The sequence below is a fragment of the Lampetra planeri genome, chromosome 4 (assembly GCF_965212315.1).
Source record: "Lampetra planeri chromosome 4, kcLamPlan1.2.h2, whole genome shotgun sequence".
NCBI lineage: Eukaryota > Metazoa > Chordata > Hyperoartia > Petromyzontiformes > Petromyzontidae > Lampetra > Lampetra planeri.
This window is the reverse complement of record NC_136110.1, coordinates 27800038-27825752: the sequence shown is the minus strand read 5'-3', so window position 1 is coordinate 27825752 and position 25715 is coordinate 27800038.

Genomic DNA, 25715 nt, shown 5'->3' with positions numbered 1-25715 from the left:
AAACAGTTTGCCTTTAGAGGCTGACTCCTGTGCCTGATGACGACCGCTTGTGTAGCGATCGAAACGTGATTTGTTTTATTTTATTTCTAATTACATGACTTTACCGAAAGAACCAAAGAGTATAAACACAAGAAGCAGTTGTAAAATAAATGAGTTTAAAATCTAGATGTAAAAGTGCTTATCTCCGCTGCGATGATGACCGGAATTCGCATGATGATGGTTTATGCTCCTTGATGAGAAAATGATGGTCGATGAAAGGATGATGTAGGCCAATGGTTAAGAATAATGATGGAGTGGCAGCCAAGGAATAGACCGCATTCAAGAGGACATCAACCATGGAGGTGAAGTAATGAAATCAGCTCGCGTGCAGGTGAGAGGTGGATTATTACATTGCAGGATCATGAGAGATGGCAATGGATTATATCCAGCAGTGGATTGACTGCGGCTGATTATCATGATAAGAGTTGGCATTATCTTCTTGGTTCTTTCGGTAAAGTCACGTAGAAGGGAAAAAATAAAATAAAATAAATTAAACATAATAAAATAATTCTCACGACGTTTCGGCCACAACGCAAGCAGCCGTCCTCAGGTGAAGACCAGGTCTGTCGGGGAGACAGCGTCTGAATGTCGGGGAGACAGCGTCTGAATGTTCAGACGCTGTCTCCCCGACAGACCTGGTCTTCACCTGAGGACGGCTGCTTGCGTTGTGGCCGAAACGTCGTGAGAATTATTTTACTATGTTTTATTTTTATTATTGTATTATTTCCCTTCTACGTTACTTTACCGAAAGAACCAAGAAGATGAATCCCTGCAGTCACGAAAGCTTTAAATCGAAAGTTGGCATAATCGTTGATCCCAAACTCATCTACGGTGCTACAAAAAGCATCTTTATCTGCCTCGGAAATATTGATGAGCTCAGTCACAGGCTCTGCCTTTCCTCCTTTAATGCTCGGAAATTGATCTGCACTTTTATTTCATGTTGAATTGATTACTCCAATGCTATTCTCAAGGCAATATCTGCAATGGCATAGGAATAGGTTTTACCCTTTCTGGCAATAAAACAGGTGTTAAGATGTTCGAACACCAAACAGAAACCTTTTGCAAGGAATCTTGTCTGCTTTAACCACGTATACTTGTGGTGAACATGCAAACAAAAAACATTCTCTGGCAGTATATGATGCATTGCCTTTGAAACTGATTGGTCCACACCAAAGACGGCTTTCTTTAGAGCCTAGCCTCAAACAGTGTTCGACCAGAGGATGCCCAAAGGCGAACATTTCAAAGACAATGCCACCATCAGGGCATTTATAGCTTGGGGTGAGCAGCTAGATCATGGGACCTCCTTCGCCAGTATCAAAATCTAAGAATAGGTTTTGCCCTATCTGGCAATATAACAGCCGTATGAAGATGTTCAAACACCAAAAAGAAACCTTTTGCAAGCAATCACGTCTTAACACAACTGTTTTATTACCAGATAGGGCAATTTTCATACTGGCAAGGGAGATCCCATGATGCATCTGCAATGGCATTCTCCCAGCTGCAAGTTCTACAGATTTTTGCTTCCAGCTTTATGACACGGTATTATAAATGTATTTCACATGATTAAGTTTTGGCCTCACTACACTGGCTCCCAGTTGGTGTATGTGTTAATTGTATAATTTTTACATTAAAAGGCTCTAAATGTTCCCACTTCTGGAATGAACTCATGTAATGTACTGTATCCATATATTTCATGTTATTTTGCTATTTAAATGCACAGAACAATTAAGGCTACCTCGGTCAAACACCCTTTATTATGCTGTTAGTCTTACAGCACTTAGGACCATTACTGAATCAGTGTCTATTTTTAAATAACACAGATAGTTGTTGAATAACAAACAAAAACATCAAAGTTAAGCAGTAAATAGCTGCGCTTTAGGTAAAGGCGCAGGGCTGCAATCACTTGGTAACACCACTGCTGACAGAAGGGGCATCCACTAGACTAGGGAAAACCTAACGAGGCCCTTTAGAGAATATTTTAACCAATTCTTCCACGCTGGCTCAAAACATATCTTGGGAGATATGGGAATACCAATATTTTACCCTACCACACACGACTTGCCGATCGACTATTTACGCCTGTGCTCGCGGATAATGCTGGGTGGACAGAGTCGATATGAGTGAGTTGGGGGGTTTAAGAAACTTTGCCCATTGTTGCAACTGAGATCCAACCGGTGATCTCTGGATTTCGATTTAAAGCTTTCGTGACTGCAGGGATTCATATTCTTGGTTGTTTCGGTAAAGTCACGTAGAAGGGAAATAATAAAATAATAAAAATAAAACATAATAAAATAAAAATACATTTTTTATTATGTTTTATAATAAAATAAAAATGTTTTCATTATGTTTTATTTTTATTATTTATTTGTATTATTGTATTATTTCCCTTCTACGTTTCGGTAAGGTCACGTAGAAGGGAAATAATACAAATAATAAAAATAAAACATAATAAAATAAAAATAACAATTTTTTTATTATGTTTTATTTTTATTATTGTATTATTTCCCTTCCACGTGACTTTACCGAAAGAACCAAGAATATATATCTCTGGATTGCAAGTCCAATGTGCATACCATTACACTGCGGTAGCAACATTGCACCACGGACAGCTGTGCTTCATCTAGCTGAGAATTCTTTCTCGATTAGTGCTTGAGATGGCAATTGTAAGCCATGGATGGATTGAGTGAAGTCTTGATGCATGGTGAACTTCGTTCGTACCGTACGTCGCCAACCGTGCTCATCGGAGGTCCAGAGAGGCGCTGTATCAATGTGTAGCCGCTGTATTCCGAAAGAGAAATTGTCTTGAGGGTCATTCCTCGTATAAGTGTGCGAGCATAGGAGCCATTTTTTTTTATATCTGTGAAACATGCAATTTACCGATATTGTTTGTGAAATAAAATTTTCTATGCTCAAGAGGGTGCAGGAAATCTACCTTGTTGGATTCCTAACACATCTTTCGCTTTTCTCCATTGTTGAGCCAATAGTCGTAACACCGCCTTAATTACAAGTTGAGGTTTCACAAATCCACACGTGCTCTGTCTATATGGTGGGCGTGTAAATGTGTGCAATTGAAATTCAAACTGAAGTCACGTGTAATGTCTTCGTAGAATGGAAATAATATAATAATGAAAATAAAACATAATAAAATCATTCTCACGACGTTTCGGCCACAACGCAAGCAACCGTCCTACTTGCGTTGTGGCCGAAACGTCGTGAGAATTATTTTATTATGTTTTATTTTTATTATGACTTTACCGAAAGAACCAAGAAGATGAATCCCTGCAATCACGAAAGCTTTAAATCGAAATTTCACGTGTAATGTGTTTCATCAGAAGCCGACTATAAGTACTGATGACGCAATAGCTTGTAGATGTTATTCAACTGCATACCAACGTGGGCACAATCGGCATGTGCGTAAGCATACACACCGGTATTTCTAATTAATTGACTTAATCCCAATGGTAATAGTGATCTTATTAGGCTGATTAATTAAATATTCCGTGTCTCTGTACAAACATCACGAATCCATTATAATACAACCACATATGAATTAAAAGTAAGCATTTTGTCTTGTTTTTCGGTGAGCAATGTATTTATATATTTAGATTTAAAGCTTTCGTGACTGCAGGGATTCTTCTTCTTGGTTCTTTCGGTAAAGTGACGTAGAAAGGAAATAATAAAAGAAAAATATATTATTTATATTATTAAAACATATTATATATTATTATATTATGTTATTTTATTATGTTTTATTTTTATTACTTTATTATTTCCCTTATACGTGACTTTATCCATATATTAGTAAAGAGCCCTGCTTACAGATTTTTTTTAAAAATCTTCCAGCACACACTTTTCTATCTAGATGCATTTCAAATCAAACCATTCGTACATTGGGCATTCGTGCCATTCTTATAGCACAGGACTAACGCAAAGGCGCTGGTGTTTCACGTACAAAATCTGCAGTCGTTCGTCTCTTTTGTAACGGGGTCGACGTTTTCATTTTTGGAAATTAATGCCACGTGGCCATTTCACGGATTGCCTTGCGACGGAGGCGTAATCGTGGTTGGAAAATCCACGGAATTGTTACAACGTTTCGGTGGTCCTTAAAAAGTCCACGCGAGGTGGGAAAGTCAATTGCATGGGCTGAGATTCCGTGCCTCCCACACAGCGGCAATGCTGGGATTAGGTTTTAAATCAGCGAAATCTTGACTCGAGAGGCAAGCACAGCATTTCTAAGTGGCCCCGTATGTAGCATACCCTGCCACCTTGTGTTTAGCCACATGCTGTCTTGAGGCTTTAATTGCCCACCACAAAAGAATTGTGGTTGCAGTAAACCAATATATTTTTTATACCCGTTCATTTACATGAATTATAACTGAATTAGTCTGCATTTTTTATAGCCTTAATGAATACGCAATTATTTTACTCGGTTATTTGTCTCATAAAAAAAACATGCTTGGCACGTAAATAACAGGTGAGATAATTGTATGGCATAGTCGTTATTGTCGCCAACAAGTCACTGACATGTAATACAGAACATAATCTGAGTCAAATGTCACTCTGCAACCAAACACTGATCCAGTGAATGTCTAATGTATAATTAAATTGTATTTATTTTAATACAGTTTATATTAAGTGGCTGTTTACATTACCTGAGTGGAGACACACTTGAAATAAAGCTACAATTGAGGCTGAAGGTGACAGTACCTCTTAGTAGGCATACAGCGATTTAGGCTCCAGATATATTATAAACACGTGCAAATGATATTCCAAATTATAGTCTTGCTACATGTAGGCTAAAAATAGTGCAAACCACTGTACAGATGAGACAAAAACAATAATAGCTTGTTATATTTTTATTGTGGCCGCGAAGCACATGTAATCCTCTGTGTGGGTGGAATAATAGTTAGACCTCTGTTATATTTACTCGGTATGAATCAACGTGGGGCATTATGGGTAAAAGCAATATTAAGCCAAACTCCACTTTGCAGCTCCACATATTGTTTTGTCTACTTTAGACGATGGGCTGATGTACTAAAACTAGGGGTGCCGTGGTGGAGAGATGTTCACTACCTCGCATGGTATACAGGAGGTTGTTTGTGGGTTCGATTCCGATCATGATGCTTGCATATTTGGAGCTTTCATGTTTTTCCTGTGGTCACGTGGATTTTTCTCCGGGTCCTCCGGTTTTTCCCGTTCACATGCATAAAGATAAATGTAGAGTATTTGGCTGTTATATATTTCCACGTGATAAACCACTTCGTTGAGCTATCATTTGTAGCGAAGTCGCTTCTGAAAAAAAGCAATATAGCTCAGTGGGCCTTACCTGGTTAAAGAATAATAATAACTTAGTTTATTATTTATTCATAGATACAGAATTTACGTCTGCTTTATGTCGACTTTCTCTATTGTGAATGCCTGATGCCATCCGGGCACGTATTCCTGAGGTGCAAAAGCAGTGCACGAGTCTGGTTTGTCAGTTGAAAATATATTAAACAGTATCAGCAGTGACTAGGCAAGTGGCCAGGCAACAGATGCGAGTAATGGCAATCCCTGCTGTACACAATGTAATAAGGCAATTTGTCACCATAATTTCTGGTATACGTGTTTCATTATTCAGGAAAATAACAGGGTAAGAAATACCCCAGAATAATTTAGGATTGTCTCCTGCACATTGTGTGTTTCCCTCGAAGAGTATGTGCGTGGTAGTGAATTGCATTGGGAACATAGCAAACTATGTTTCATTCCTGGCCATGAAAATTTTAATTTGGCAAAGGATATCTGAACCTGTCCTGCGATTCTCCCTACAAAAAAGAGTGGAAGATGGCAGCCTTCACATGACCCACTCTGTTAAGTAAGAAATCACAATTGATGCCATCAACCCGGCGACCAAACATTGATAATCGGATCTGCCGGTCTCCAGAGCAACAACTCAGGACACCATAACAGCCTTTTCCAGGACCAAACAACACGCCAGATGGGTCCTGGAAGAATGATCCTCCACCTCATCATTGAGGGACATTCTCGGACGAATTGCGAATTGAGCATGTTGAGGATGCACAACATCAACATCCTCATGCTCCAAGACATCCACGTGTCCACTAACCAACAGACCCAGTCGCTATTGTAGCCATGAATGCACCCTCACAACTCGCCACTACCAACAAAATTATGGCCTGGTCACATACGATTTCCACATCTTTCCCCCAACCGAAGATGAAGCCACCTACACCACCGCCATCAAGATTAGAAAAGCTGCAAACTACCAACGTGTGCAAAGCCCCGACTTCGAAATGGCTTCAGCCAGCACTCTCAAGTACACCAATCCCAGCCCTATATTTTGGCGACTTGATGAAGAAATGTTTACGTATTTTATAGCTTATTTACGTATTTACTAAAGGTAATTCCTAAAAAAAAAAAATTCGTAGGCCAATATCATTATTCGCGAAATTTGCTATTCATTCTTGGGAACGTATCCATCGTGAATAACGCGGGGATACTGAATAGAACCCATTTACAAGCACCACCTCTCCACATCGGCTGTCTCCCTCGTGTCTCTGTCACCCTCACAGAGCTCGTATGCTTACGCAATATCCTTCTCCAATATCCCCTCTCAGCACATACACGTATGCCTTTTATCCACACAAATCCCTCAGTCACTCCTCCTGTCCATCCTTTCCAAATGAATAATACATTCCTGATTATTCCATCTCACAGTCAGGTCTTTAATCCTTTTAAATTGACCACTGTGTGGTTGTTTACCAAACTGGTGACAGCGTTAAAAAAAAAACCTTCATGATGCCATCAGTGAACCACGATACCTCGCTGATCTCGTGAAGCAGCATAAACCATCACGCAGACTCCGGTCATTCTCGCAGCAGCGGTCTTTGGCTGGCCATCGGCCAAACACGGTCGCCGTATCTCGCCCTTTCAGATGCGCCGTCTGGAACGCTCTTCCTTCCGATATTAGGAAGCCACCGGAGCTATGTACTTTTAAATCATCTAGATTGAAAACTCAATTTTTTTAACTGTTTTTGTGTTTAGTTTGTTGTCCTTCCCACACACAACCTCCGATTAGCACGGTTGGCTACGTACGGTGCGAAATAAGTTGAACATACATACGTAAGATTTACGAGTCACTTAGATTCACGAATTTCACATTCAAGTCTGGCTGCCAGAAGATGTGCATTCCGTCGTCGATCTCACACACACACACACACCACGCCACCGCAGCAGCATACGTGAACGAGTTTGTATTCATGCGCACACGCGCGCACACAGTTTCCCTGGCACCCATGTCCCAAGCCACCACATATATGCTGTATCTGTGAAATCCAACTTGAACGTGTATGGGAATACATTTCTACCGCGAGGACTTACTACACGAACAGGTGTTCTATTGCACATGGAGTAAATAGAAGCTCAAGTTTATCCACATATGCACATGAGCACTGATCTGATCCCTCAGTGTGAGGGTATATGATAAACATTGTCTCGCTTAATAAAAACGCTTTAATTTCAATGTATTTTTTTTCACATTCGAAGAAGAAGAAGTTACATGTTGCTTTGCAACAATATTTTTAGTGTGTTACATTATCTTAACGCGTATAAAACGTTCTGATCGCAAGGATTTGAAACTAGAACGATACCAATTCGAGGTGGAGACGACAGTCAGTGCTGCCATCTCTTGGCCAACTCACAATCACAAGGCGACAACACCGGGCGTGCACTGGTGGTGGGCCACTCTTACTCTCTTAAATAATTTACCGCCCCCCCCCCCAATTAAAAACTAGACAAATTGATCTAAAGGTTTCCTAAAATCTGGAAATACAAACCAGGGCACAAAGGACAATTTGAACAAAAATGTAAACGTGTTTTGCTCTGGGAGTTATCAGTCGGCTTCTGGACTACTTATGAAACGTTTCTGAAAACAAATGTGTGTTAGAAAAATCATTAGATAATCCCTACAATTGCACGTTTTTCCCAAGTAACATGTTTGATATATATATATGTTAGACAGAAAAGCAGTGATGCAGCGGTTAGAACATTGAACTATGAATCAGTAAACCTGACTTAGATGGTTAGTGGTATATTTAATCCAGCCCTGGGCCTTCTCAATACTGACCGTTGTGGTCAAGTGGATGGACAAAGGATTACAAATGATGAATAATTTTTTCATTGGTATTTTATCAGCTACTGTTGCTGCACATACATTATATATCCCTGTGTGGTCAGTTAAAAAGTCAAATTTATGCATGATTCAACCTACACGAGTAATCACTTATATTCTCTAAACCCAAGCCAATCCATACAACAGTTTACACTTTATGACCAAAGATAACATCAATTTGGAAACTGTGGGTTTACAAATTACGAGAAAATGTCCGATAATTTACCCCGAATGCATTATTTCTTGAAAGTATTATGGTTTTGAGGGTAAACCCTTCAGAGCGATTATCCAGAGTTATCGAGGCTATAATTCAACTACCAACCAATTTGTCTTGCCTGCTAAAATTAATAATTTCAACCGCTTTAATAAATGTCAACGCTGGTTAGTTTACACGCCGATAGTCGGCAGAGTAGTCTCTGCCAATTTTTTTTGGATGCCCCTAATGGAATGATTTGAACGTTCGGAGTGAATTAATCGCAATGTAAAACAAAAGTATTGCACCCCCTGTTTTGTCTACGTTGCTGTGTGATGAAATATATTTTATGCATATTTGAAATGTTTCACGTATATTTCGTAAACTATATTAACATACATTGATATATAGATATTAATTGCCAATTTCTATGCAAGGTGTCTTTACATTGCGATCAGTTTAAAACAACGTACATTTCCTATGCTTAATGAAAGTTGATCATGGAGGAAAGTGGTAGATGTTTCTCTATTCGCTTTTCATTAACGAGAAACATCCTTTATTTGTCTACCAATTTGACATTTTTGGCTTTGCATCTAAAATAGTTCATCACTTAATCTTCGAATATCACTACAGTAGACAATTAGTCTACCGCTTCTATGCAATACACATCCGCACATAATGTGCATCCCTTGTTGCAAACAGACGTGCGCAAGTAATACGATTCGCATTTCGACAGCAGACTGTTTTTTGTGCAATTCACATTGTTCCCGTTTTTAACCACAAGCCAAAGCGGAAGCAGGATGGGGATGTTGATATATTTCTCATAGCCTGCTGCCCTGCAAGCCACCATAACTTCGTATCTGAGCCCTGTCCATCACGTGGAATAGTCGCGTGCTAACGTACATCTAAGGGGTGAGGCTAGAAACGAATACAATGGCTATTATGCTTTTGTCAACGATCCACCCACAATGGGCAGAATCGCTTTGTAATGTAAATTTGTACTTAAAACTTTCGTGACTGCAGGAATTTATATTCTTTGGTTCTTTTGGTAAAGTGACATAGATAGAAACATAATAATAAAAATGAAGTGAATAAAAAGAAAAATAAGATAAAAATTATAAAAACAAAAAAAAACACTAATGTATACTGTAGCCTGGTTATTGTACTGGCAGTCTATAATGTAGACTGTAGCCTGGATATTAAGTTTGGTGAGTGTACTGGCAGTCTATGATGTAGACTGTAGCAACGGTTCATCTTCTTGGTTCTTTCGGTAGTCACGTAGAATGGAAATAATAAAATAATAAAAATTAAACATTATAAAATAATTCTCACCACGTTTCGGCCACACTTTTACCGAAAGAACCAAGAAGATGAATCCCTGCAGTCACGAAAGCTTTAAATCGAAATGTAGCAACGGTTCTTAACCTTGGTGAGTGTACTGGCAGTCTATAATGTAGACTGTAACCTGGTTTTTAAGCTTGGTGAGCGTATTGGCAGTCTATAATGTAGACTGTAGCCTGGTTTTTAAGCTTCGTGAGCGTATTGGCAGTCTATAATGTAGACTGTATCAATGGTTATTAAACTGAGTGAGCGTACTGACAGTCTAAAATGTAGACTGTAGCCTGGTTCTTAACCTGAGTGAGCGTACTGGCAGTAAAAAACATATAAAATAAAAATGATAAAAATATGAAAATAAAATAAAAAATGATAAAAAAATAACACGACGTTTCGATCACAACACAAGCGATCGTCAACAAAGGCAACCGTTTCTAGGGTTTCAAAAATGGGCGTGGCGCAAGATCTCCGCCAACACAATGAAGTGGGCGGGGCATATGTGTCCTGGGGTAAGAAATAGGCCTCTGCAAGGTAAGGTAAATTTCGATTTAAAGCTTTCGTGACTGCAGGGATTCATCTTCTTGGTTCTTTCGATAAAGTCACGTAGAAGGAAAATAATAAAATAATAAAAATAAAACATAATAAAATAATTATCACGACGTTTCGGCCACAACGCAAGCAGCCGTCTTCAGGTGGAGAACAGGTCTGTCGAGAAAGCCATTCAGACTCTGCCTTCTCGACAAACCTGTTCTCCACCTGAAGACGGCTGCTTGCGTTGTGGCCAAAACGTCGTGAGAATTATTTTATTATGTTTTATTTTTATTATTTTCCTTCTACGTGACTTTACCGAAAGAACCAAGAAGAAGGTAAGGTAATTTACCAATTTTACCGGGTAAAAGGGTAAAGGTAAAGGGTAAAGATGTCGACATTCCAAGGGGTAAGGTATAGGGTAGGGTAAAGGTAGCTCTGAAGAATTACCCGGTAGGGTAAAGGTAGCGCGAAGTATTACCCGGTAAATACGGTACCTAGTTTACCGCTAAAAGCTCCGTGGTGCAGTCCGTGGCCTCCATTTAATAAATAATATTTAAAAAAAACTTTTTTTAAACACGCTTTAATGAAATGTACTCGTAATGGCAGAACTCCACGACTCCAGGAAGTGGCCGCGAAGCTTGCCACAAGGTAAGGGAACGTGGGCAATTACAGCCAACGTCAATTGAGCATAGACAATTAGACCCAAGGCGAAACATAACATATAAAATAGATGGTTTAGAAATATGTTTTAAATTTTTAATGATAGAATATAATATTGTCATCAGTATGACATAAGTATACACAGTTTGCAGTCGATACCACATTGGTTAAAATTTAGTTACAAGATTTGAAGATACAACGACAACAACGACAATAACGACAACAACAGACAGAGTGAGTTCAAAGAAAGCGTGTAAAATTGGAATCGTGGAGAGTATTCTATATGAATAAAGCGCTCTACCCAGCATTTACCATTATAAACCTTGTTCATGTGTAGTTCCCCAGTAATTACCCTGTAATCGGGTAATTTGTATGGGGTAAGAGTAAAGGGTAGGGTAAAAGGTAGGATCGTTGCTTTTTACCTTTTACCTTACCTGCTAAAGGGTAAAAGGTAGGGTAGAGTGATTGTATTGTGGTAAGGTAAAACGTAGGGTAAAGGTAGGCTCGTTGTTTTTTTACCTTTTAACTTTTACCTTACCTTGCTGAGGCCTAGTAAGAAAACAAGAAAAACAGGAAAATAACACAAATCGAGTCGTAACTTAACCTGTGCTCCTTTGACATGAAAACAAATCAAATCATGACCCAAAGTGGTTGATGACATGTTTCCAATGATTGCTGAGTTTATAACCATCCTCTCGGTTGAAATTGTGTCTGTGTCTGTACAAATGGATGGCTTCATGAACGAATCTTTGTTAATAGCCAGTGGGCTTGCAAAGTACCATCGTCTTTGAGAAATCAATTTCGTGTGAGCCAGCCACATTAAAATAATGATCAGCCATGGCAGAAGTATTGGTACTACAGTGTTTCAAATCTGCCTTATGCTCACGAACATGGCTACAACCAGCAATAAGGGAGAACCCATTGGGGTGCCTTCAGTTTGTTTGTAGAATGTTCCATTCCAGGTGAAGTATGTATTGGTGAGGCAGTGTCTCACCAGGGCCGGTATATTAACATTTACTCCTAGTTGGACCAAATCTTCAATGATTGCAATGGTATAGGGCACAGGAACTTTGATTCACAAATAAACTACATCGAAACTAACGAGAAAATCACCTGGGGACAGTGAGATATCCTTAATTGACGATACCAGGTGAGCTGAGTTAAGTACAGAAGAGGTGGTCTTACCAGTAAATGGCTGCAAGGTCCCAGACAGATATCGGGCCAGTTTGGAGGTGGGTGAGCCAATGGTGGAGACGATGGGATGAATGGGGTGTACCTTCTTTATGGATTTTTGGTAAGCCATATAATCTGGGTGGTCTAGTAGCAGAAGGTTTTAAGGAAAACCGTTTGGTCTGTTCAGTTAATGAAGCTGAATCAGTGATGATACTGTTTGTTTTTGTAACGAGGCTGTTGGTGGGATCTCTTTTAATTTTTGTGTAGCTTTCATCATTAAGTAGGTCCGGAATTGTGTTATTATACACGGTTTTGTCCATGATGACCATGGCATTGCCCTTGTCGGCTGAGAGGATGGCGATATCATCCCTCTTTTTCAATTGCGATAACTCAAAACGCTCATTCTTACTGATGTTGCTGACTGGTATCTTAGCGCTTTTGAGGGTTGCAGCTATTTCAGATCTTGTCACGTCTGCAGCGATGTGTCCCAAACTCTTAAGAGCTACGTCGACCTTGGCAATAATGTCATCCACTTGTATGTGTTTGGGGGTGACTGCAAAGTTCAATATTTTAGCTAAAACCGACTTTAGACCATCGGAAATTTGTCGATTTCTCAGATTAATAATACCCATGTCAACATATATTGAGTCTTTCGGTAAAGTCACGTAGATAGGTTCAAAGTAAATAACAAAAAATAACGAAAAAACCCGACGTTTTGATCGCAACACAAGCGGTCGTCTTCAGGAAAAGGGAGGTTAGCTTCCAAGGCAAACTGTTTACAAGGGTTTGAAATGGGCGTAGCCCAAATGTCAGCAGCCAATGATAATGTAAGTGGTGGGCAGCCAACCCGATGGGGGTTGGTTTTATGGGAAAAGTAGCACATGGATCAACATTAATTCGTTGAAAATGTCAACAACGTATACTATATTCGGTGGATTTAGGGTAACCTTATGCGCAGCATGCTTATCACCATCATCATGGTCATTGTCCACGGCCATAATTTATCTACTGTTGGTATTAACCATTACAGCTCCCGGACTTAAACCATAAATATCTGAAATTGTCGCGTGTTAGTGAAATTGACTGCTACAGCTACAGTACAATTTTCAACAAGCATGATTGTGTCCCTGCTTTTGTAAAGTGGTATATTTCTTCCACTAGACTCCACATTATCATAAAGTAACATTAACTGCTTTGCAAAAAAGCCCCATTAATGATTCAAAAACCCATAACAGTTTCAGACACCAAAATTAAATCCCCATTTCCGTGGACTTGATGCTCATTACAGTGTTTTCGTGTAAAATATTTATGGTTTTAATTTAACCATTTAAGCTTCCGAGTCTCAGACTTTTTAGGAGGGCCCTTCATTTTAAAGGCTTGGCCAATTCCATGAATATTTTTCATGCAGTATGAAACCAGAGTAGCTAGAGAAAAGTCTTGCATACAGTACATCAAAGCACTCAAATCTCCGTACCAAAGGATTCAAGCTGTTGTACCACCATCCTCTTTATACATTGCAACCTCAGCCTGTGGAGTCGGCCCATCCTTCCTCCTGCTGTGATCGTAACGAAATAACAGGCCGGCTCAAAACACAATTCCGGGACGATTGATGTTAAGTTGCGTCGTGTTCTTGACCACCCATTCGTATCACATGGCTGGTTGAGATGACTGAAGCGGGAACACGAGTGCGTCATGTGACGGCGACACTTTATTTAGAAACTGCCCTTCCAGGCAGCATTTGAGTCTCTATGTAACAATGATGAGAAGCACCACAGCAGCTTACAATGCCAATCCTGAACCTCTCCATATTCATCGTGCCCAGCACTCAATTGGAGTCCGTTGAACATACACATTCTTTCTGACTTCTAGGCTTGGCGTAATGTGCACGAGTGGCTTAGTGTCCAATCCCTGAGTCACTATTGCATCACGTGGACTCTCGCCTAACCTATGGCGACTATATGGCAGACAAGATGCCTCGTTACACGTGGAAAATTTTACCCTAATATGTAGCATTCTGTGGCAAGATACAGTACCCAAATCTAACTTGGCACCTCTGAACTGCAGCATGCTTCTGAGTATGCAATTGAACATGCAATTCATTCCAGGTCAGCGAACACCAGCTATATCTGCAATAACCTGCTAGTCCTAGTCAGTCACCCATCCAATTGTGAACCAGGCTCAACTCTTGTTTTCCACCAATCAAAGGGCTGCCAGGTGAGAATCAGAATGTTAAAGAGAGACTAGCATGTTAATGGAAGATCACAGAGCCGCAACCAAGGGGTCAGCGCACGAAGTGACCGTGAAAGCGCAAGTTTGAAATGGGCGTAAAGCACAACTAACCAGCTTCAAATCAAGATTGAGTAAGCACAACTAACATCGGAAGGTGGTAGGATGGGAACATCATAGCCAATTATGACTTAAACTGGTTGATAACGTCCTTCCAATGATTGCTCAGTTTGTACCCATCTTCTCGGTTGAAATTGTGTCTTTGTCTATATATATGGATGGCTTCATGAACGAATCTTTGTTGATAGCCATTGGGCTTGCAAAGTACCTTCGTCTTAGAGAAATATATTTCGTGTGAGCCCACCGCATTAAAACAATGATCAGCCACGGCCGAGGTATTGGTCCTACCGTGTTTCAGATCTGCCTTATGTTCACGAACACGGTCTGAGAGATGTCGCTTAGTTTCCCCAAAGTACCTTCTGCCGCAGACACAGCTTAATTTGTAGACACAGAGGTATTGCATGTCAGGGATCACATCCTTCACAGCATCTAACTTGGGGTATTGCATGTCAGGGATCACATCCTTCACAACGTCTAACTTTTTAATGTATGGATCTGGTTTCTCCTTGGAAAGGAGGTTGAACTTGGAAATCAGGTTATCTTTACATTTAGCTGACATTGCAGTGGCTGATGATGCAGTCGTGTTATCTACATCTTCCCAATCATATGTAGACATGTTTTTCTGTCAATGTTAAGTGTGATTCAAGAGTGTCTTGTCTACATGATCTAGTTCAGTACGGAGCAGTCTAATTCTGTCTGAGATCAGGGCCAAGCTAGCCCTGAACAAGATTCGTTTGGCATTGGAAGATGTGATAGCAGCAGAAGTCAGTGTAAATGAGATCGGTATAACCTTAGAGTCGCGATCAGATTAGCTTTCTTGTCTCGGAGTTCGTTAAACAATCTTATGGTTATGTGGAATTGAACAGACCAAACGGTTTTCCTTAAAACCTTCTGCTGCTAGACCACCCAGATTATATGGCTTACAAAAAATCCATGAAGAAGGTACACCCCTTCATCCCATCGTATCCACCGTTGGCTCACCCACCTACAAACTGGCCCGATATCTGTCTGAGACCTTCCAGCCATTCACTAGTAAGACCAACTCTTCTGTACTTAACTCAGCTCACATCGTATCGTCAATTAAAGACATCTCACTGTCCCCAGGTGATTTGCTAGTTAGTTTCGATGTAGTTTCTTTGTTCACCAAAGTTCCTGTGCCCGATACCATTGCAATCATTGAAAATTTGTTCCAACAAGGCTTGAATGCTGATGTACCGGCCCTGGTGAGACACTGCCTTACCAATACATACTTCACCTGGAATGGAACATTCTACAAACAAACTGAAGGCACCCCAATAGGTTCTCCCTTATCTCCAATTGTAGCCAATATTTTCACGGAAAAAAATTTGAGACGGATGCCATCTAGGCATCCACTCTACGCCTGTCCTTGTGGAAGAGGTATGTGGATGACACGTTTGTCATCTGGCCACATTGCCGACCGGCTCTGAACCAATTCCTCAATCACAGCAATTCCATACACCCAGCCATCAAATTCACCATGGAGGTCAAAAAGGATGGCATGCTACCTTTCTTGGATGTCCTAATCAAAAAGAGACCAGATAGCTCAATGAGCCATTCTGTCTACAGGAAAGTAACCCATACTGATGCCTACCTAAAACCTGATTCGCACCACCATCCATCCCAGAAGAATTCCCTAATCAAAATGCTACACCATAGAACTCGATGTATCTCCGACCATGAACACCTAACCAGTGAATTCAAACACGTAAACCAAGCTGCCAAGGCGAATGGATATTCTGACTGCACAATCCGCAAAGCCATCACCTTAACCGCGAGGAAGGAGCCATCTGAGGATCCAAAACCATCACCTGGCAATACATAGCAAGGGTAACCAGAAAGATTTCCAAAATCATGAACAAACACAAGATCCAGGTCCGATTTAACACAGTACGTAAAATGCATGATCTGATCCCATCTGTGAAGGACAAGATTCCTGACATGCAATATCCCGGCGTCTACAAACTAAGTTGTATCTGCGGCAGCAGTTACATTGGGGAAACTAAGCGACATGTCCCGGACTGTGTTCGTGAGCATTAGGCAGATTTGAAACATAGTAGGACCAATACTTCTGCCATGGCTGATCATTATTTTAATGCGGCTGGCTCACGCGAAATTGATTTCTCAAAGACGATGGTACTTTGCAAGCCCACTGGCTATTCACAAATATTTGTTCATGAAGCCATCCATTTGTACAGACACAGACACGATTTCCAACGAGATGATGGTTATAAACTCAGCAATCATTGGAAAGATGTCATCAACCACTTTGGGTCATGATTTTAATTGTGTTTTGTCAAGGGAGCACAGGTTACCTTGTGATTTGATTTGTGTTGTTTTCTTGTTTTTCTTGTTTTCTTACCCCAGAGCACATATGCCCCGCCCACTTCACTGCGTCGGTGGATCGCTTTGGTTGTGATCGAAACGTCGTGTTTTTAATTACAGTCTACATTATAGACTGCCAGTACACTCACCAAACTAAATAACCAGGCTACAGTCTACATTATAGACTGCCAGTACACTCACCAAACTAAATAACCAGGCTACAGTCTACATTATAGACTCTCAGTACACTCACTCCGATTAAGAACCAGGCTACGGTCTACATTAGTGTATTTTTTATATTTTTATATTTTTCATTATTTTTACTTGTATTCACTTTATTTGTATTATTACTTGTTTTCTATCTGCATGACTTTACCGAAAAAAACCCAATAATTTGAAATGTTAATGTGTGTTGTTTGCGTTTTTTGTAAATGCATTGTAATATCACGGGAATAAACATTCACTAAACATAGGTTAATGTCAAAGAATATGACAATACGCAGTGCTGTATATCCATTGAGGATACGCGGGGGGGGGGGCAACGCCCCTCCCAAACTTGACACCTTTATTAATTTATCTTCAGTAATTTGCAATTAAGATTAACTAAAATAGTTATATGCACCCGCAATTCCGAACGTGAGGGGCAAAGCGAACCCCCCCCGCGCCCCAAAAAAATAAATAGACGTCAAACTCAGCCTATGATTAAGATGCCCTTGACGGACTGACCTAAAGACTGATTTATGTTTAATTAACAATTGTCACATGCACGCTGCACCAGTGCTATCGCAAACACATCGAATAGAATGTCGTAATCAGATAACGCGTGCGCTGTGTGCCTTGCCAGGTGAGAGAGACGGGGGGGGCAGCCCCAGCCACACACGTGCATGCAACCGAGAGAATGACAAGTGGACCTTGCAAATGCGATGTCTATCCCACGGTTGAATATTCAATGGGGAAAATGGCAATGAGATGGCTGGCAATGATATTTTTTTGTTCTTTTCCCATTTTTATGGTCTTCCAAATTGTGCGGATTGGCGTCAGGTGACGGATAACCCGTTTGGAACGCTCGCAGAGCAAGTGCATCATCACACTGCCGTGTCATAGAGGGATATGCACGGGAGCGGAGCCTATTGCAAACCTACTTCTGTCGGCTTCTAATCCACACTGGGGTGTAGCGGCACTTTCCCACCCACGCCCCGCCGAAGAAAGTAACGTTGCTTCCACGTCAGTAAAAGTAATGTATATATATATTTTTTAATTCTTAGAGCTCACATTTTGCCTAAAAAAAAGGTATTTGCAAAAAAATGTTTGCGTTTTTTTTTCGTGTGTTTATTGGTGGAGGAGGCTTAGACCATCGACTCACTGCATCTGAGAACCGAGTCTAATCAGGGGGGTGGGTGACCGTCCACAGATAAACCCAGAATCTCAGCAGTGCCAGCTTAGCTCTTTGACCCCTGAACCACACAGCTGGCTTGGTAGAAACATATTCATACAGGCACTAGGTTAGGAATTCCAGAAGAGCCAAGCTTGATTTTTATTTTTGTATGCTAGCAAACGGCACTCTTGTGTGTAGATTATTGCATTGTGAGTCTACTCTTCTCTGCAAAGTCAAGTTTTTGAAGAAGCACTTGTTAAACATTGGTTCAAACGTCTTCTTGGTTCTTTCGGTAAAGTCACGTAGAAGGGAAATAATAAAATAATAAAAGATTTACATAATAAAATACAATTCTCACAATTGTCCCGAAAGAACCAAGAATATGAATCCCTGCAGTCACGAAAGCTTTAAATCGAATCATTGGTTCAAACGTTTTTCTTTTTTTTTTCAGAGGAAAACCGTTGCATCTTTTTGTGAAAACTTTCTCTGGGTAAATGTTTCCTCGTGGGGAACTGCAAAAGTCTAAATTAAAGTAGAATTTGAAATTACGATGGATGCACCCCGCTCACACCCCGTTAAGCAGAACAGTGCTCCCTTGTGAATGCTGCTTCGCTCATCTCAATACAAAGAAGAAGGAAAAAAAGACAACCCATCCTCCACCTCCCCTGCGAAAATGTGGTGGAATCTCACATTCTCTGACCTGCCAGTCATTTAATTACTTCGGCTGAAGCCACTTTGTTCTGGATGCGGCACGCTAATGAGCAGGAGATGAAGTGGGCGCTGCTGCCGACTGCATGGCCATCTTATTAGAGGAGTTTATCAGTAATACATTTTAATAAGAGTCAGCCATTTAGACATAGAAGCCCGCAAGGACTAGAATCTGAGAAAAGTAGCAACCATGGATCAACATTAATCAGTTGAAGATGTCAAGAACGTATAATATATTCGGTGGATTTAGGGTTACCTTATGTGAAGCATGCTTATCACCATCATCATGGTCATTGTCAACGGCCATAATTTATCCACTGTTGGTATTAACCATTACAGCTCCTGGACTCAAACCATAAATATCTGAAAATGTCACGTGTTAGTGAAATTGACTGCAACAGCTACGGGACAATTTTCAACAAATATGATTGTGTCCCTGCTTTTGTAAAGTGGGATATTTCTTCCACTAGACTCCACATTTTCATGAAGTAACATAAGCTGCTTTGCAAAAAAGCCCCATTAATTATTTTAAAAACCCATAACAGTTTCAGATACGAAAATTAAATCCCCATTTCCGTGGTCTTGATGCTCATTACAGTGTTTTCGTGTAAAATTTTCACGGGTTTAATTTAACCATTGAAGCTGCCGAGTTTCGGACTTTTTAGGAGGGCCCTTCATTTTAAAGGCTTGGCCAATTCCATGAAAATTTGTCATGCAGTAGGAAACCAAAGTAGCTGGAGAAAAGTCATGCATACAGTACATCAAAGCACTCAAATCTCCGTACCAAAGGATTCAAGCTGTTGTACCACCCATCCTCTGTATAAATTGCAGCCTCCTGCTGTGATCTTTAACGAAATAACAGGCCGGCTCAAAACATTTCGGGACGATTGATGTTAAGTTGCGTCGTGTTCTTAACCCCCCATTCGTATCACACGGCTGGTTGAGATGACTGAACATCTTCACAAAGCGGGAACACGAGTGCGTCATGTGACAGCGACACTTTATTTAGAAACTGCCCTTCCAGGCAGCATTTGAGTCTCTATGCAACAATGAGAAGAGGCACCACAGCAGCTGACAACGCCAATGTTGAACCTCTCCATATCCATCGTGCCCAGCACTCAATTTGAGTCCGTTGAGCATACACATTCTTTCTGACTTCTAGGCTTGGCGTAATGTGCACGAGTGGCATAGTGTCCAATCCCTGAGTCACTATTGCATCACGTGGACTCTCACCGAACCAATGGCGACGATATGGCAGACACGTGGCCAATTTTACCCTAATATGTCGCATTCAGTGGTAAGAAACAGTACTCAAGTCTAACTTGGCACCTCTGAACTGCAGCACACTTCTGAGTATGCAATTCATTACAGATCAGCCAACACCGGCTCTATCTGCAATAACCTGCGATTCCTAGTCAGTCACCCATCCAATTGTGAACTAGGCTCAACTCTACTCAGCTTCCAAAGTTCGATAAGATCAGGCACATTCAGGGCGATTTAGTCATCAGTCATGAAATGTTTTAAAGTTGCGTTGATTAGCCTACTCATATTCCATGAAATCTATCAACTTGAATTAGTTTGCGAATTATTTAAAGGGAAATGTAATTACGTTACGTGTTTTAATTAGATTTATTTTGCACAATCTATCATGTACGTTGTACACTCTGTGGGTTTTCAAGTCTCAAGTACTTATACATGTACATACACATTCACACTTGAACTGAAAAAGTCACGAGAAAAAATATAATTGCAAGGGCAATTAAACCGAAGAGTTCTGCACCATATTGCAACTAAAATATTCAGTGATTAAAGTAATGGAATATTGCACTGCATTGATTTTGCTTAATGCAGTTTGAGTTTTGCTGTACACTGACAAATATGATTGTAAATTATGTAATACAAACTTGATTTGAAGCTTTCGTGACTGCAGGAATCCATATTCTTTGGTTCTTTCGGTAACGTCCCATAGATAGAAAATGTATAGATTATATCTACGTGACTTTACCGAAAGAACCAAAGAGTATGTAATACAAAATTCTAAATAATATTTAGCATCGTAAATATAAATAACAAAATAGATAAGCAGACAGTGCCTCCTTCATACATATAAAGGAGACATTGTTGGCTCGCTAATTTTGTGATTTATATTGTGACGAGGGGGGAGTTTTGAGAAATGTGACGTCACATCAAAATGCGCAAATTTAAATAAATATAGACAACACGTTCTACTTAATTAGATAGACATTTTAATACATGTTTTGTCCTACAACATCAGAGTGCAGCGGCACATTAAATACGCACTACAATGACAATAGTCTAAAGCCATTTGAAGCATTTTTTATTTTTTGGGGGGGCAGAGTTTTGTGACGTCATATGTGAGGGGGAGGTCTGACATTTTGTAACGCCGTGTGACATAAGGGGGGGGGGTCAAAAATCGTCCAAAATCGCGTGACGTCATTTATGGACGGCCCCTTAGTTATGTATTATCAAGCTAGGACAGATCTATTAAAGAGACTGTCTGCCTATTTTTTGTTTATTTTAATACATTTTAAAAAAATACGTAGTTGCAATGTTTATTTATTTGTAATCCGAAATACATCAAGAAATCTACTTGTGAATATCTTCTCTCAAAAATGTAGATAGTTGTGATTCTCATATCACTTGCCACTGACGTTTGCCATCACCAGAAATTGAACTCAGGGCGTTTCCCACTGTACTACCGCTACACCAATAAATAATGAAGTGCTGAAAACCATTTGTTTTCCATGCTGTGCATGTGTCAACACATTTTCCACTCCTTTAAACAGCGCTGAACTTCCTGGGTTATGCAAATGTACTCAGATTTTTCTCAATCCATGTGGAACAACCAAAACCAAAGGAACATCGCTTATTTGCTCAATGAAATCACCTTGTGCTTCGAGTACACGATTCGAGTTTGGTACATTGATCTTGGCTGTTATTATTCACGACCAAAGACATATTCAGGCACACAATAGCTGTAGACAATGGATTTCAAACGATGTCTTTATCACTAAAATCTTGTTCTAGCAAAGCACTTTCGGAGCAATCTGTCACTAATTTTAATTCAGGACAGTCGCCATCTGTTTGGTTACATATTCAAATCATGTGCTTGAATTATTATTTCTGTTGCTCTACTTCAAAGGGAAATTATATGTAAGCATACCGATGTTTTGTGTTTTAAATGCATGCGGGCTCACTGGAGGGGGGGGGGAACCTTTGCAATGCACACTATTTACGCAGTTGTTTACGTAATATAATTTTTCAGCTCACATTCGGTATTGTACAATCGACAATGCCACATACAAATTTGTTCAAATCACTTCAAGTTGATGCCCTTTAGTGCATTGAATAACCATAATGTAACGTGTAAAGGTGCAGCGCTGCTCATGCCACTGTCGACAGGAATATCTTCACTAGAGGTACCTATAGAGCCGCAATAGGTTATTTGGACGACTTTTCCACACAACTTGGAAGAGGTTAGAGTTCCCACACTTTACTCCACCACATGCAAAACTGCCGATCACCTGTGGTGGACACAGGTTGGGAGGGGGGGTTAAGAAAGCTGCACTGTTCTTCTTGGTTCTTTCGGTAAAGTCACGTAGAATGGAAACAATAAAAATTTAAAAAACATAATAAAATAATTCTCACGACGTTTCGGCCACAACGCAAGCAGCCGTCATCAGGTGAAGACCAGGTCTGTCGGGGAGACAGCGTCATCAGGTGAAGACCTGGTCTTCACCTGATGACGGCTGCTTGCATTGTGGCCGAAACGTCGTGAGAATTATTTTATTATGTTTTATTTTATTATTGTTATTGTTTCCATTCTACGTGACTTTACCGAAAGAACCAAGAAGATGAATCCCTGCAGTCACGAAAGCTTTAAATCGAAAAGCTGCACTGCTTTTTCAACAGCCACGCCAGAAGATCGAACCGGTGACCTCTGGATTGCAAGTCCAGTGTGATGACCATTACACCCCAGCAGCATCCACAATCTCATATAAAAGTGAACAAATGCATTGAATGACATTCCAAATAAACGCTGGTATATGTTGGGGCAATGCTTGTCAACGGTGGGGAGATGTTAACTCCCTCACCTGGTATAAAGGACGTCATGGATTTCATCCAAACCCTGATGCCTGTATATTTGGAGTTTGCATGCTCTCCCTGTGGTCGCGTGGATTTTACTCCGGGTCCTCTGGGTGTTCACTCCACTTTTAGAAACATGCGTTTACAGTATTTGGCTGCGATAAATTTCCACATGGTAAGCCACTTCGTTGAGCTATCATTTGTGGCCAGGTCGCTTCTGAAAAAGAGCTATATAGATCGGTGGGCCTTACCCGGTAAAATAAAAAAATACATATTTTTTGTCAACGTGCTCAATTTGGTATAATATGTGCGAGAGCTCATTCCTGCACCTGTTAAATGTTGGCAAAAAAAATAAGCAATGATGTTAAAACATTATCGCGTATGAATGATATGTTAATATACTGTGTTTGTGACTGCAACTGTTACAGCAGATGGTCGACACACTTTGCTTATTTATGATTTCCTTTATTTACTTTTGTTTCGACGTTGTGTTGACAATCTGACATTCACATTTCCAAACTGAAAAATGTGAAAATAGGATGTTGCTTTGTTCAAGGAAATTTCCTGCCGTCTTTTAAATCTGTTTTCGGACGTCAAGATGACAATGTAACAATACGAGCAATAAATATATCAGTAGCAAATTGTATGTGACGCCCAAAATATTTTTCAAACTTTTGTTTCCTGAATTTTACTGGAATTCCCTTCACACGTACACATATATACATGTTGAACTTCTTTCGCACCATACATAGCCAACCGTGCTAATTGTAGGTGCGGGCAATGCATCTGCTGCTTGTCTCTCGTGCATTGCAGCACATATTTACGCGTGGGACGTGTTTGTTTTCGCGCATCTTTTCCACAAGATAAATATTCCCACCGCAAGATTTGTGACAAAATGATTTCGTGGAAAGTCACTACGTTAAAACCGCATGCTTCCAAAACCAATGGCAAAATGTAAATGTTACGTGATTATATAACTATAAAAAGCATGGTCTGGGAAGATGACCCGAATTGACTTGTCTCAACAAACGCGAATTCACAATGTACCTACTGAGAACTGTCAAAATGCAAGACAACTTTTCGGATCGTCGTACTTGTATTCGAAGAGAATACGTGAGATGCGTGAAAGTTAATGAACGGCAAGCTTAGGGTGAAAATCAGCCAATTCCACTGACGTCAAGCCAGGCTCAGCATACAGTCACAGCAGGGAACGGTCTTATCAGCTGGAGCCAGAGGCAGCCAGAGATCGTAAATGCCCTATTAGAGTGAGACATGCCAATGCTATAATTTTCCAGCCATCTGGGGTCACAATCAAAGAGGTGATTTAAAAATGCTGTAAAGTTCATCGTGATATTTAACTACAATTTTACGTGCAGCAAATATTTGCAAAGTTAATTACAAATGACTCAGAAAGCATAATTTAAGTGCCCCTTTTTAAGATGCTGGAGCATTTTTTTTTTACTTTAGTTTGAAAATCGTTCCGTGGATTTCGAACAAAAATACAGTAGGACGTTTACCATAGCTTCATCATTACAGTAGAGCACATTCGATCATATGGTGCATTGGAACTTAAAGTGTTTATTTTCCCGATTGCTTACATAAGTGTAAACAATTACGATGCGTAAATAGGCCCCGTTCAATGTGAATTACTTATTCATTACGTGTCACCCAGTTAATTACTGGCAACTTTAATTTGCAAGCTGTGTCTTGACCTTTGCAGTTTTAATACTAAACAAATGTACATAAAACACGAGCACAGCTGTGCCGGTCATGAACACTGACAAATAGAGTTCAATAAAGGTCAACATTTACCAGGAAATAATAATGTGTACGCTCTATTGCTTCTTGACCTGAGAATAACAATCAAGTGATAACATGCACAGTCCAGTGTGCATGTGAGGTGAAGGAAGGTAATGAAACATGATATGTGTGTCTATATACTTCTTAACAAAAGCATTTGCAGTCATATAGAGGATAAAAAAAAAGACACGTGAATATTACATAGAAACAAATTCATTATTTAGTATTTATAATAGCAGGATAATATTTTCATGACCACATATGCACTTTAATAGAGGGAGAATTGAGGCCGTATTAAAATTTGTTATGGAGAATAGACTATGTGTTTCTATAGTGAGTACTGTCTTTTCGATATATAGTGGATGGTGGAGGCTGAAAAAAGTCAAAATATAAAACAAACAGATATTTTCAATTCCTTAGCAAAGTTGTATTAAAGTTACACAAATTATCCCATGAGTATAAGTGGGTTGCAGCAGTGGTGTAGTGGTTAGCACACTTCACTATGAGTCAGGCCACCTGAGTTTGACTCCTAACCTTTAAACGGGCGCAACCAAATTGTTCCTGCAACCTCCCTCCCTTCAACCTTGCACCGACTCGCGTGGTGAAATATGGTCAAACACCCCCCATGACCGATACGGTGGATTGATAAAGGGCCGTGATTTTTAAATCCTTTATATTAAGTTCGCTTGCTTGCTTGCTTAGGACCGTGCAAATCTTTCGGTCGTTTTTTAACCCACTTCCCGTGATCCAATCGAGCTGACATTTTCCACACAGACTCGTTGTGCGTGACAATTAATGTTCGTGAAATTTTTTGTTACAAAATTTTACACTTTTTAGGACAAAAATATTACATTTAATTACCAATTGCTTAATGGTGCAATGCAATCATCTGACCCATAGGTGGCAGCCATCTCAAGCCAGAGGACGAGAGGACT